Here is a 15,151-nt window from a genome sequence, read left to right on the forward strand (position 1 = left end):
CCCCCGGAGAGCGCGGCCGCCGCGCAGGGCGCGGGGCGGGACCGGGCGCGGCGGCGGCGGCGGCGAGGGGCGCCCTGGAGGGGCTGCTCCGGGCGCAGGGGATGCTCCGCTGGGGCTGGCAGAGCTCAGGATGGCCCCTGACCGAGAGCCTTCCCTGTCGCGGGACGGGGGCGGCGGAGTCGATGCCTACACGGGGTAGCGACCGTCAGAGAGGTCGGGTGAACTCACTGAGCCTCGGGTCTCGGAAAAGATTGGGCAAAGAGGGGCGCTTCAGCTTTGCCTGTAGGCTTTTTCTTAGGAAATGGGTGTGTGTGTGTGTTGGGGGGGGGGGGGGGGTGGTGAGAACACAGCTCTTTGTTTCAGTCTCTTCTTTTAAAATACAGTGCTGAATGACACAGAAAAATAGTCTATTCTGTTCTATTTGACTTTTTCAGTTAAAAAAAATAAAAAAAAAATAAAAATCATCTAGAGCCATAGGGTGGACTAATAGGGAAACCCAAAGAGTCTGAAAGTTTGACTGGGAAGGAGAGTGGAAGGGATTATGGAAAGGAACAAGGGAAAGAACACCTTAAGAGAGAAACCAAACAGTTATTTATGAGAACATGGGGGACAGAGAACAATGTTACAAGTACAGGTGGCAGTAGGAAAGTGACATTATTACATTGATTGTCAGACACACCAAACATTTCAGGCAAACCAGGTGCTGATTTCCTTAGCAAGGATAAGGCTTTATGAGTTGATATTGACAAATATTACTTAAAAAATTCTTGTGGGAATCTGTATGGGTTGTGAACAAAGTAAAATGAAGGATTTGTCATGAAAGGCTACACCTGGAAGGGGAAAATATCTGTGGAATTGTAAAGTAGGGGTGCTCCGTGAACTTAAAAGACAATGGCCTTTGAACAGCCATATCATGCCAGGGAGAGCCAGTGGAAAGAAAAATCAGGACAGAGCTCTGCATTTGTGAACAGGGCCTATCTCCCTCTCCTTGACCGCCTCAGTATGATCTGCCTGCTCTTTTTTCCTGTAGCCACTAAACAGGAAACACTGATGTTAGATGGCAGCCCCAATACTTGTAGAGCTCCAATAGCTGTACAGGATTATCTCATGCCAGACTCTTATTAAAACTATTAAAAAGCCATAGAAATCTTGAGTGCCAAAGACGCAAGCAGATGTGGAAAAAGGCAAATGTTCAGAAAGATAAGGCACACGAAGCAAAGAAAAAGTAACTGAAATTTGAGGGAAGTATAATAAACTCATTACAGAAAAAGGAAGATGGAAAGAGAGAGAGAGAAATAGAGAAAAACTTTTAACACAGAAAAAAAAACAATTAAAAGGTTGTCAAGTAGAGAAGATGCAGGAAAGAAATAAGAAACAGGGATTTTATGCATTTCTTATATCCAAATATAGGTGTGAGTTAGAAATAAGGTATTTCATTAGAAACCTTGAAAGTTATCACATGTTCCAGGTATATTGTCTTTTCTTTTTCTTTTTTTCATTTCAAAAAATACCCCACTGTTGCTACAGGACACGAGACAACACAACGCAGACACACTGCTGCTCTCAAAGCAGGAAAAAGGGAAGTTTATTTTCTGACTCCAACATTTATAGATTTCTAAAGGTGACAGTGGATTGGAGGGTGAAAGTGCCACCTCTCCAGGGACACTGGATAAACTAACAGTCCATCAAGTTTCTCTTCCTCCATAAAATAATGCAAAACAGTAAGTTGTTTACAGAAAGTGTACGAGAAAGTTTAATACAAGAATACAAACATCAGAAGGCTTAGAAAATCTTAAAAATCAGGGCGACACCCCACATGTGACTTTCACCACAGTTCTTAATTTACATTGTCCATTTTCACAATATTGCTATTCTTTTTTTTAGCTCTTCTTCAAGGTTGTTCCAAGCAGGTATCACTAAATATTAGTGCCTACCACACATTTTAGAGCCAGTTGGGATTTCTTTGTTGATAGCTATCAAGTGTATGGCAAAGAATGCACCAGAACATCACTAACAAATTTTCCGCCATTCCCTGAACTTTTTTCATTAGTAGTGGTTACATAAACAAAGGGATGCTCTAAGTTTTTAGGTCCACTTTGCAAAAAGTTGATAATTTTGGGTTTTTTTTCTCTATGTAGCCCTAAATGTCAACAATGATCATGAAAGAAACTTGTTGAAACCTTCAACTGAAAGTACAATAGCAAACAAACTAACAAATGCCTCTATTTGCTCAGGGACAGTCTGTCAATTCTGCAGGTGCTCTGCAGAATCAGTGGAGTACTTTCTTTCTGTATTTAGAAGAGTTGATTCCTATCTTGCCTCTTAAAATGGATATGCAGTGAGGCTGCTTCTCCAGGAGCTATTTATCTTCGTGCATTATGTACTTCAACAGTGAATTGGCCTAATTTAATTTATTTGCACTGAGGAAAATGCATTTTTTTTAAGGTGCTATTAGTTGAAACTACCGTCACAAACTCTCCATGTCTCCAATAGAAACAGTTCTATTAATTATAAATGCAGGTTATATTTTAGCTATGCAGAGTTCAAGCTTCTCAAAATCCTTGTGGGAAATAGATATGCTTGCTTGTGCTTTAGGTAGCCAGTTTACCGTTTCAATATTTTATTCTGCTAAATGAGACTGTTTTCAAACTTTTGAAAAGTTTTCTGCTGGTAGTGTTGAATATTAAAATATTTTCTTAAAATACACCTTGATATATAAAAAGGTTCCAATTCAACAAAATACTACTGTTGACTTCCAACTTTGATAAAATATTTCCTATTTGTTTTATTTCACTATATTGTTTTAATTACCACCTTTTTAGTCTTTCCTTATCATTACTGGTAGACTTACCTGCTTATTATATAAAGCTGAACTAATGGCTATGTCCCATCTTTAGAAGATCTTTATGGTATCTTTTGATAGTTCTGTCAGTTACAGTAGATTGAAAGATGAGATTTGTTTGATCAGCTATTGTAAAACCAGATTCCAGAAACCAGAGCTTTTGTCTCAAATATTAATGTTGCTTATTTATATAAAATATCAAATAATATTTCTCATAATTCAAAAAATGGTAGCTGGTGTGTGCCACATGCATAAAAAACTGAGCTACCTGATTTATTTTCAGTAGTATTAGAGGTGAGTTGAAGTACATTCTTTACAAATAGAAAACATCAGTATGTATGTTGAAAAAAAGTTTTCACCAAAATATTCTACAGTCAATCTCTAATTCTCCTTATAACCAGCAGGCTGCATAGCTACTATATCCCTGGTTCAACTATGATTTAGGTATATATGAAAGTAAATCACTTGTATTTATGAGCTTGAGAAGTGTTCACTAGGAGTACCCTGTGAGGCAAAAGTGGTTTAAGGTTACTGGAAGAAGATGGTCCTAATGAGAATCATAACAATTTTTTTTTTTTTTTGTTCCAAAAATGGGAATACTTGAAAAACCTTGTATATTTGAACAACAAGAAATAGGATAGGCCAATATTATAGACTACCTCAGTTTATTAACACACAATTTATACAACTGAATGCAAGATAATGTAACTGCTTCAAGTTATTCACACAGAGGAACCGAAGTGCATATATGGGTAGAAGGATTAATTAAAGTGATTTTTGGTGTGAAAGCATTATTATGGAATATTAAGACAAACTAAGCATAGTTGTAGTCATGAGAATTTATTATTATCATTTTAGTATGCCCAATCATAAACACATTATGGTTCAGTATGTTTAATCATTCTGTAAAAAGACTGCTAACAAATTTCAAAGGTTTCTGAAAAGAACTGCAAGAATGTTACAGCTTGGTATACTTTTCTAAATGTAAGATTAAACTTCATCTTGTAAAAAACTGAAAGGTCTTTAGATACCTGCCCAAAGTAAAAGCAACTGTGAAGTCAAGATAAAAATTTTAAAGTTTGAAATAATTAGAGGTAGTAAATTGGCAAGACTGGAACATGATAAAAGATGAATTCAGAATAGAAGAAGAATAATCTTACTTTGAAGCAATTAAATTATTAAAATACCTAAAAAGGGAACACAACTGATCACCTTTAAAGTGTTTAAATCTTGGTCAGTTGTATGTTCTGGGTTTGGTCCAGAACCCACTGGGTAAAATCTGATGACCCTTGAGATTCAGTTCTAGTCAGCCATGGTTACAGGGTTAAAACATGGGAATCTATAAACCCCAAATGCTTTCTAATGATATATTCAGCTACAGAGTTAGAGTTATTTACTTTCTTATAAAGATGGCTTCCAAACTGACAGCTGAAAACCCCACATATCATAATGGTAAGGAATAAAGGCTTCATGTATGAAGTCCTTACCACACTTGTATTGCCAGTTTGTACATTCTAGCATTTAAAGAGAGTGTTGTGATGGGATATGACATCACTGTAGTTTTAGATGCTGGTTTTACTGAGACATGTTTGATTATGTTAATTAGTCTGGCTTTCTCAGTACACAGGATTCCCCAGGATGTAATTCATTCAAGTGTGAATCCCCAGAGGCTTTGACCTATTACTAAACACAAGACTACAAATAGAATATATGTTTTTCAATAAACACAGTCCTAAAATAGAAAGACCGTTTTTAAAATATGAGAGAAATTTCACTAAAAAGAAAAATTTAGTTGTTTGATAGACCTTAAAGAGCAAGAAAAGTCTTTGAAATGTGTTTCAGTCTCTAAAAACAAAGTGGAGCCTGTATGAAATAATTTGTCAGACAGTTTTCTCTAAAAAATGAAATGTGTAGGTGTTCACCACAAGGCTGAAACATAGCATTTTGAAAATGTATTACCTCAAAAGCAAGACTTGGGATAACTAAAATAAATAGACTTTTGGCCATTGCATTTAATTTTTGGGTGCATACAAATAAATTGTTTCTAATTCATGGTTGACTAAACTTTCAGTCTTTCAACAAACTGTGAAACATCAGATTGCATGTATTTTTCTTCAGATACTTTTTCTTCTCAAACACATCCTACCTTTAACCTTAATTCTCATAAGTCAGATGGAGTTCCTGAGTTCCAGTGGCAGCAGTTTTATCCATCATGATCTTTAGGTATGTGCTAATCTATATAAGACACCAGTATCTGGACAGGTGTGTTATGGTAGTAACAGAAATTAAAATGCAGATAAGTGGTCTATATTTTATTTTTAGTGTAAGATCCCAGTCAATGTTAAGAGTTATTTCAGTGTAATATGTAAATTTTATTTCAGAGTAATGATATGTCACAGGAAAACACTCCCCATCCTGTAAATAACAGCTATATACATAAAAATACCACCAAGTTGTCTGATATCAAAATATAAAATAATTGTTAAATATTAGTCAATTACAAAAAGTTACAAAAAGTGTCTGTATGTATTCACTTTATAGGAAGACAACAAAGAAAGGACATAAATGCAGCATAAGTTTGTACTCCAAAAGTAGTCATCACTGACAAGAAGTTCTGAGGTGTACCTGATTGGTTGTCTGTGGTGTCTTGACTGCCTTGGAGCAAGACATGGTCTTCTCTTTATGTGCTTATAATTTCTGTTAGAAAATAAGTATCAGTGGGAACTTAGTATTTTCTATCTGTTTTACAAAAAAAGATATCAGAACAGTCTATAAAGAGGGTAGAGATGCCTATGAACCATTGTGTGCACAGTTCAATCAAAAGCAGAAAGATTTCTAAGTTAATTTCATACTTTGTATGAAATGCTTCATTAATTAATCAAGGGTTCATTCCATTTAACTCTGCTTAGCTCAGAGCAAGTGAGCTGTTCTGCTGGAGTCAGCTGCCCTGTGAGTATTTTGCTGGCTCAAGCCTCAAGGGAGACCATTCTTGCTAGTTAGTGAGTGCTCCTTTTTTTTTGTTTTAAATTTAATTACTCCATGTAATCATATTAGAACAATTCTTAAATATCCAGAGCCTGCCATTTTCCCAGCGTGAAACTTTCACTTTCTTCTGTTTGTTTGAATGTTTTTTTTTAATTCACCCGTGGGATAGTTTTGTATGCAAAAAAATAACAGAGAAGCATATTGTACCTGTGCAAATTAACTCCCATGGATTTTGATGCTAGAAATACAATTGCTTGCATGTGTAAAACGTAGTAGGGGTTGAGACTATTTATTAATAAAGTTGAAAATCTGTGGGTCTTGTGGTGAGCAGACTCATAGTAAGGACGTCTCAATCCTTTATATTTTAGGCTGTGGTTTTTTTGTGCTTAAAGAAAGGGGTTTAGATAGATATTTTTGAAATCTGTTTAGGCTGGACTACCTTTGTTTCTACTGAAATATTATAAATTAAAATGTAAAAACCCACACCAAAATCCCAAACTGAATTACTTTCTAAAAGCACTTCCCAGTGGCCATGAAGAGATGCAGCAAAGTCATAGTGACAGCAGGTGTACGTAAAAAGAGAGCTGGACACTCAGATTTTCTTGTCCTGCCCTACTTTACAGCATTTTCCTTGTTCATCTTGAGAGTATTCAGATTTTGCAGTATGTCCTGGGAGTAAGAAACACAAATATGAATTGAGGGAGACAGTAAATACTAAAGACATAAAACAGTGGAAAATCTCCCAGTGATTGTTCTCTCCCTGTTGCTGTGGTTTGTGCTCAGCTCCTTTCTACTGACTGTACAGAATGCATGCATCATAAGGATACAGAAAGGACATAAATCTTATAAGGATAATATGAGCCATGTAAACATTCAATAACCTTTGGATTCTGTATGACATAAATAGGTTGCAGAAGATCCTTTTTTTCCAGGAGTTCTGGAAGTTGATTCCAAAATGTAAGATCTGGGCAAGCTTAATTTGGTAGCTGGCTGTTTCTTTATAAACATTCTTACTCAAAACTGATTCTCAGAGTTCTGAATGAAAACCAAACTATCTTTTCCCACTTTTTCCTTAGTAGCTTTTCTTAATTTTTTACATCGATTGACCTATTATTTCAGCTAATTAATTTACTGTAAAATGTATTATTTTTGTGATAATCAATTACATTACATTGGTTTTACATTCATTACTTTTTATATGGAATGAGTGCTTGATAACATATTTTGATTTGTTTATAAGGACTTGGATGACTGGATCATTTGCATTGAGGTGTAATAATGCTTACTGTTAGGGAAAAGGCAGAGATGTTTATTGGACTTCACATGTTGCTATTATTTTGCTTGTTTCAATTCTATTAATTCTTTGTTTGTTTCAATTCTATTAATTCTCAAATCCATCTGCTTCCTAACATAAGCTTTTACTGTCTTGTTCCTTATTTCATATTTGCAGTATCTGTCACACCTTTAAAAAGGATCATGTTAAATTATTTGATTTTTTTCCTCTGAAACAAACTAACAGTCTTTGGTTTTGTTCTCATCTAATTCTTCCTATTAGTACATCTCTAGCTAGTGCTGTTCATCACTGAAACACAGATGTGAGAGGAAGCACAGATGTGAGAAGGGCTTGTAACATGACTATTAGCTGGTATTAGTATAGCATTTCCTAAGTCAGTATTGGGTTTGTGCCTATATTTTGGAATTATTTCTAGGACCTGTTTGGGATTGTCCTTCTTTCTGACTTTGCTCTAAATGAAAATTATTTTCATAACTCTAGTTGTAAGCCAAGTGCAAAAACTTTTTCATGAGCACTCATAATGTCCTCTGAAATTCAACTGTACAACTAAAGCTGTGCACTGTGTAGAGATGTGCTCTAATTTTTTGCCTAACAGTAGCTTGGCAATGGGAGAAGATGGTTTCAATAATTGACCACTGGGGTTTTTTTGAAGGTGTCTCAACTCACTGTCCAAATAACTCACTTTATTTGTGTGTGGCAAATTGCTTTATATGGGGAGGGGTCTATGAAGGCTTTGAGAGACGTAATTCTAAACAGTTGCTCCTGTTTTGTTGGTTCACTTAATGCAACTATTTGGCCATCCTTTTAATGAGTTTTTTTCCTTAGCCTCATTCTTCTGGAAAGGAGTATTCATATCTTAAAGGGATAAAGTTTGAAAATATCATGTAAGTCTTGAAAGCATAAACTTTCAGTAATGATAAAGCTGTGCCAGGCACTTTGCACTCAGAGTTCTTCAATACTAGAAAATAGTAATGAACAAAATTCATCAAATCTTCAAGGTGCCCTGTTTAACTGAAATTTTAGGACAAGTCTGTCTGCCTTTTGAGGCTCACTTCTCTAGAAAAGGCACGTAGAGCTTGCAGGGCTGTTCTTCAGCATGCATGCTTTAAAGAGAAATGCATATAGCACATGGTTTTGAGAATATTATACACTAGATTGTACTAGATAGTGTGGCCAGCAGGACCAGGGCAGTGATTGTCCCCTTGCACATGGCACTGGTGAGGCCACAGCTTGAATCTTGTGTTCAGTTCTGGGCCCCTCACTACTGGAAAGACATGGAGGTGATGTCCACAAAAGGACAGCAAAGCTGGTGATGGTTTGCACAAGAACACAATTCTGATGAGGACTGGCTGAAAGAGATGGGGGTATTTAGTCTGGGGAAAAGGAGATTCAGGGGGAGCTTCTCTCTCTCTCTAACTATCCCACCAGTGACAAGGAGGAGATCAGCCTCTTCACCCATGTAACAAGTGATAGGACAAGAGGAAATGGCTTCAAATTGTGTTAGGGGAGTTTTAGCTTGGATATTGGGAAAAAGTTCACCTCTGAAAGACTTGTCAAGCATTGGAACAGGATGCTCAGGGAAGTGGTGGAGACACTATCCTGCAGGTGTTTAAAAGTTGTGTAGATGTGAAGTTGTGTACTTGGGGATGTAGTTCAGTGATGGTCAGCACTGGCTTGTGGTCAGATTCTTAAGGGTGATGATCTAAATGATACTATGAAATAGAGTTTCAACTTGGTTGAGCATGTATTTATAATAACTTATAGAAAATGTGTATTTTAAGTTAAATTTGGTGTGCAAGTGATCATTTATGTATTGAATTAAAAATCCTCTTATCTACTGACAAAGACTATATACCTGGATATGATTCAAAGTCAGCAGCTGTGTTTGTAGAGCTGTGATGATGATTATCCTGACCTGATCTGTGGCTCCAATATCTGTGCCAGTCTGCCTTCAGGTATCCATATCCCATAACTCATCTTTGGTTTCATCAGATATACACTTCATTGTAATCCTTTAAGAGGAAGGGCAGAGGAAAGCTATTGTACTATTGCATTTAGCACATTACTGTTGAGTCTTGCAGAGAACAGCTTGCATTTTTTTTTTTTTAAAGGTGGATTTTTTTAAAAGACAGAATATTTGTCACAGTGAAGCAGTTATTTCAGTAATAGCTCTTTATCTATCTATCTAGATATTGACTGCAAAGTAGCACTTATTAAATACATGTTGTTTCTTCCTTTACCATGTGACTTCATACATATTACTTCTGGTAGGAGTTTTAGCTGTTATAGGTTAGGCTGTTAAAAACAATATTACTAGTGTTCCTTTTTGCTTTTTATTTGTCTCAAAAAATCTCAGATTTAAATGTTAACTGCCACTTCTGTAACTTCTGCATGCTGGAATATAAAGTGTTAGGGAAACTGTTTTTCCTCTCCAAATGTGCTGTAATCAAAGGGTTCTGCCTCAAAGCTACTCATCGAGTTTCCAGTGTATTCTTCATTTTTATGAAATAAATGTTAATCTATGTCTAGTAAATTTTGTTTTAAAATCTCTGTTCAATGCTCAGCATTTCTTACATGTATGTGCTGATCACTTACATGATGCATCTCACCTTTAAACCATCTATAATGAACTGAATCTCAAACTGACTTGTAACATTATTTAAGTGAATAATAAAAGTCTGAAACAGCAAGATTTTCAGCTTTTATTTCAGCTTATTTTTGCCAGCTTTCTGGTCCAGCATGGCAATTATTTTGTTCCTGAATGATCCAGTTGCAGAAATTCTGAATTCTGCACTCCTAGATGCTTCAGCAGTGGGAGGTTAGAGTGATGGCCAGACACTTAAATGAGGCTGGAGTGACTATCCTGCTCTGGTTATTGTCAAGTTGTAGGCAGGGGACAGATGTGACAGACAGCTTGTACTACTTAGCTGTTTTATTAACTTAGCTGTTTCTTTTCTGTTTTATTAACTATTACATGTCTTGAATCAGGTATGTATTTGTAACTGGTGTGCACATGCATAAATACAGCATATGCTTAAATATGACACAGCATTAGGTTTTGTCTTAAATATGGTTTAAAAGAAATATTAAAGCCTCATCTTGAATTAATGTTTGGCAATGTTTATACCTTAATTTAATTTTTTTTTTTTTATTATCTCTGTTATGTTATCATTGAGTGGCGATAATGTTAAAATTTTTAAGTGCCTTCTTTGACATAACTACAACATAACTACAAACTAATATAACCAGAAACTGAAAGACTCTGCAAAAGTATAAGTGATAATGAATCATAAAACCATTCTATTTTAGTCATATATATGTTTCACATATTAAATGTAACATTCTTGTTACATTCTGCATTTTTGGTTCCATATAAGATGAATTTTACTTCAGGTGTAGCTATAAAGTTGATATGGAACTTAAGGCTTTATTTTATTTATTAATAAAGAAAACATATGAACTAAGGTAAAGAATTTCAGAAAAGAGCAGGCACTGCATGCAAAATTTATAGAAGTGTATTTCTTTCCTCACATGTAGTAAAATCATTAAGCAATATAAAATTGCAGCAGAATTGAGATTTTTATTTCAAGGCTTTACTTAAACAAATGTTTTCTTAATGTGAAGAAAGACATTGCGCTTGTACAGGTTTTGCATTAGTATATAAAACTATTTTGGGGACTTAATGTAAGCACTTGAAGAGGACAGCTGTTGGGAAATGGAAGAGGTACTGTACTCAGAGACTCCCACTCACTAGATCATGCATGTGTTGTACACTCAGAACTATCATCTGCTTTGCCCTTAAGTGGGTGCTTGCAAAGCACAGGCGCATGAAGGACCCTGTGGTCCTGCCCCATGGAGAAGAAAATGCGTCCTGCTCTGTAAGCAAATATGTGTTTGTTCTTTCTGAGTCATATTTCAGAGGATGCCTTCACAAAGCACAGCTACAATGATGGGACTCCATAGGCTACATTTCACTACAGCTTTAATGATTTAGCTAATGGATTGAAAGCTAGTAGTTTCTAAAAATTTCTCATTTTGGTAAATTTCAGAATGATAATATCCTTGAGGATGCTTTGAGACATGGAGATAAGGGGATCAAAGGAGTGGAAATCTGTAGCTTTACATGCTAATGTTGCAGTACTTGTAGTGTCAAAAACCCTAGTTAAAAAATCTTCCTAGGAAAAATCCTTTCTCCATCTACAAAACAATACCAGTGGAGTTCTGTGGTTTTTGGCAGGAAGGCAAGTTCCCCATACATTTCACAGCTTTGGCCTTATTGAAGACTGGCAATCACAGAATCGTAGAATATTCTGTGTTGGATGGGACCCATCAGGATCATCCACTCCAACTCCTGGCCCTGCACAGGACACCTCAAGAGTCACACCCTCCTGGCTGCCAGGGCACTGCTGAATCAGGTCCAAATTTCTGGCAGCCAAGACTCCCAAGTCGCTTTCCATGGCACTGCTTTCCAGCTTCTCCTTCTCCTATCCATCTGTACATCCAGGGCTGCCCATCCCAGGTGTACATTCCCTTGTTAAACGTGATTGGTGATTGCTCAGCCCTCTTAATTTGTTGAGGTCCCTCTGCAGGGCCTCTCTGCCTTCAAGGGAGTTGACAACTCCTCCCAGTTTAGTATCATCAGCAAACTTGCTTAGTGTTCCTTTGAGTCATTAATGAAGGAGAGTTTTTGCTGAGTTAAGAACCTTCTTTCATTGAAAAATATCTTGGTTCTGCTTATATGTCGTCTTGCAATCAAACTTAGAGTATCAAGTTTCTTCATTCTGAATGACGATTCTTGTATATTTTTGCACTTTAGTTTTTTCTTTGCAGAGGCAGAATTTGAAGCAAGTCTATTTCAGTCACAGATGTAGACAAGAAAATTCAGATTCAACTAAAATCATAAAACTGTGGCAAAAGTGGCATGCACTCTTAGTATGTATTTAATACTGAAGTTTCAGTTTGAACCCTGAACAGTTTCAGAGATACTCAAAGAATTAATAAGGTCAATTTATCATCACTGTTTCTATTGTATATAAATGATATTTTTCATTCTTAATTCTCAGTAAGCGTGCTTCTCGCTGGAATTGTCATCAAACTATGTTTTGGATTTTTTTAAAGAAATAGTCCTGTATGTCAGCTAAGGAGATGAGACAAATTAAAATATTCCAGTTATATTAAGTGTGAGATTCTGGAACAGATGAGGCCCTGGTGGATCAAATTCAAATTCATTCATATTTCCTGATAGAGAGCTGTGGTCTATATGCAGAAATGATGTAGAAGAGTGATTCATACTTTCAATCTGGAGACATAAATGTGCAGAACTCAAATAGTCTCTGGCTGATGAGTAATCCTATAGTGGATTTTTGTGACCTCTTCCTTGGAAGAAAGGAAGTTGGATGAAAAAATGCAGTACAAATGTAAACAGCCTTGCATTACAAATGCAGTGTCTCAGTTCAGCAATTAGGATATCTAACAATATGAGGCCTATTACCAAGGGAGCAGAAATGCAGTAATGGCAAAAAGCAAATTAAGCTGCTGTGCATTTTCTGGGCCTCAGTAGGGTTAGGATGCAGTCTTCAGGAGCACAGAGAGAAACTGATGCTGTCATCGGTTCTGTTCTTGTCTCTGTGGCACTGCTTCATACCAGTCTTAAGAATAAAGAACTATGTTTTTAATTCTCTGGCAAACTGAAGAGTCTCCAAATGCTTTGGAGATTGTAATGTTGTCTGACTTTGAGAATGTGCATGGTTATTATAAAAATCTGTTCCATAGTATTGCTATTTCTATTTTCTTTCCAAACTCTAAAATGGGAGTAAAAATTCTTTTTTATCTGCTTCTCAGCATAGCTGAATGTAGATGTGAGACCCATCCACCTCGTTGAGTACCACCCTGATGATGGAGGCAAAGAAGAAATCCCACGTTTGAGACATTACTAATATATGGGACTTTCAAGCAGACCTGATCTGCTGGAAATATTACTAATTTTTTCATTAGTATCAAGATGCTTCAGCCAGAGGAAAGTTCAGAATATTTTTGCTGTATAAATACATCTTCACAAAAATATCCCATTAATCAAAAGCTTTTAATAAAGGTGGAAGGGTTGAAGCTTTTATAACATCCTTGTCAGCAGAGAAGGCAGCAAATCAAAATACCATTGAGGAAAAAGATGACTACTACCTCCACTTAGTTTGAATGGGATTCAGTAGCAGTAGTAACAGACAAATTGTGACATAGTTCAGAAGCTCTGTTTGCCCTAAAAAAACCAAGCTATGTCCTGCATTCAATAAAAAGTGGTAATACAAAATCTGTATAAAGCAAATCCAAGCTGATTAATATTGATTCTTGAAACCATCTCAATTCTTTATTTCCTCAGGCAACAGTAATTGTTTACTTGTTTCACAATCTGTTTCAGTATTTCACAAAGATTAGCAGTGAATGGAATGAACCCTGATGTCAGTGAAAAATAAGATAGAACATTGTGTTTCACATATCTGAGCAGTGTTTACCAAGAGTCCAGATTTCAACTATGATGTTTATTTTCCTTTCAATACTAAAATGAGACAGACTATTTTTATTATAATGATGTAGTTCATGCAGCATGAGGAGGAAGAGTTTAGAAATGTATTTAGACTTATCTTGGCAGCTATGTTTTATGGTGATGTTTCTTTTAAATAGTTGCATTTAAAACTGAGATTAAGGAGTATGCTTTGAAAAAAACTTCAGTATAACCAGCATGATCCTTCTTTCACAGTGCTCTTTCTTAAAGGTATTATGGACTATTACTTCAGAAAAATGTTTTTTCATTATTATGAATGCCTGGATACCAGTGGGAATCACTTTGAATAAATGAAGGCCATTAGGTGAAACAAATGTAAAATGGAAAAACTGTTGATTTGCCAGAGCTAATAACAAAGCTATTTCATGCATATTGGCAGTAGTGAGACATAATATCCTTTGTCGTAAGGTTGCACATATAAATTAATTTCTGAAGTTAAATACAGTGCAGGCATCTTGCAAAGCCGGTGGGCAGGAAACACCTGGGCAACCATGAGATGTTTGGAGCCTGGCGTTAGAGTGAACCAGAATTTCTTTCCAGCTACAAGAAAGGCAAAATTCAGTTCTGTGAAACATTTTCTCCAAAAATGAGTAAAGTGCAAGGAGCTTGTCTCAATAGACATTAGAATGCAGTGAGGAAGATTGCTTAGTGTACTCCAGTTTTCCCCTTTCAGCATAACATTCAGAAAAAAATTTAAGGCACAACTATTTTGTGTAAATGTGTTACAAACTGTGAATATATTTTTTAAAATCCATTTATTGAATGAAAGCAAATGGGAGGAGTTTCAGAATGCTACAAATGTCTCATAAAATGCTAGGATACTGGGGGCAGCCTCCTCAGCGACGTGATTATCATCTGTCCTCATAACTGAAGACTTTCAGGATGTAATTGGACATTGCTAAATAATTTCATCTAGGCTTCCTTTCCCATGGAAGTCTGGACCAGATGATCTATCAAGGTCCCTTCCAACCTGGGCTGATTTTATTCCTATGGAATAGACAGCTTTTACAAGATTTGTGTTGGACTGGGTCTCAGGTTGACCATTTTCAGGTGCAGATGCTTGTCTGAGTCTTCTGAAAGGTTTGTGTTTACTACTAGGGGGAAGGAATTTTTCTTTGTCTTAAGATAATAATTTTGAAATATGACTTTTTCTTTTTTCACTGACAGCTTGTCAAAGTCAACAGTAATTTATGACCAGTAGTGATTGATATGCCTTATCTGAGATAATTTGCTTTCCAGATAGTGAAAAACAACAAAGTACCCATTGTGAGTTGGATCTATTTGTTTATGGAAAAGCTTGTACTATTACCCTTAACTGATTAGCTCGAAGACAGGGCCATTCTGCCAAGATAATGTTGTCTAGACCTTGCCAGTCATAAAAATAACTAAGATTTTAACAAACTTTTTGTGACTTGAAGTGCCTACAGATAAAGCCTGAAAGTGGCATACAAAAACAGCCTGTGAAAGTAAGAAA

The sequence above is a fragment of the Pyrgilauda ruficollis genome, unplaced genomic scaffold, assembly GCF_017590135.1.
Source record: "Pyrgilauda ruficollis isolate IOZ18807 unplaced genomic scaffold, ASM1759013v1 scaffold5, whole genome shotgun sequence".
Lineage (NCBI taxonomy): Eukaryota > Metazoa > Chordata > Aves > Passeriformes > Passeridae > Pyrgilauda > Pyrgilauda ruficollis.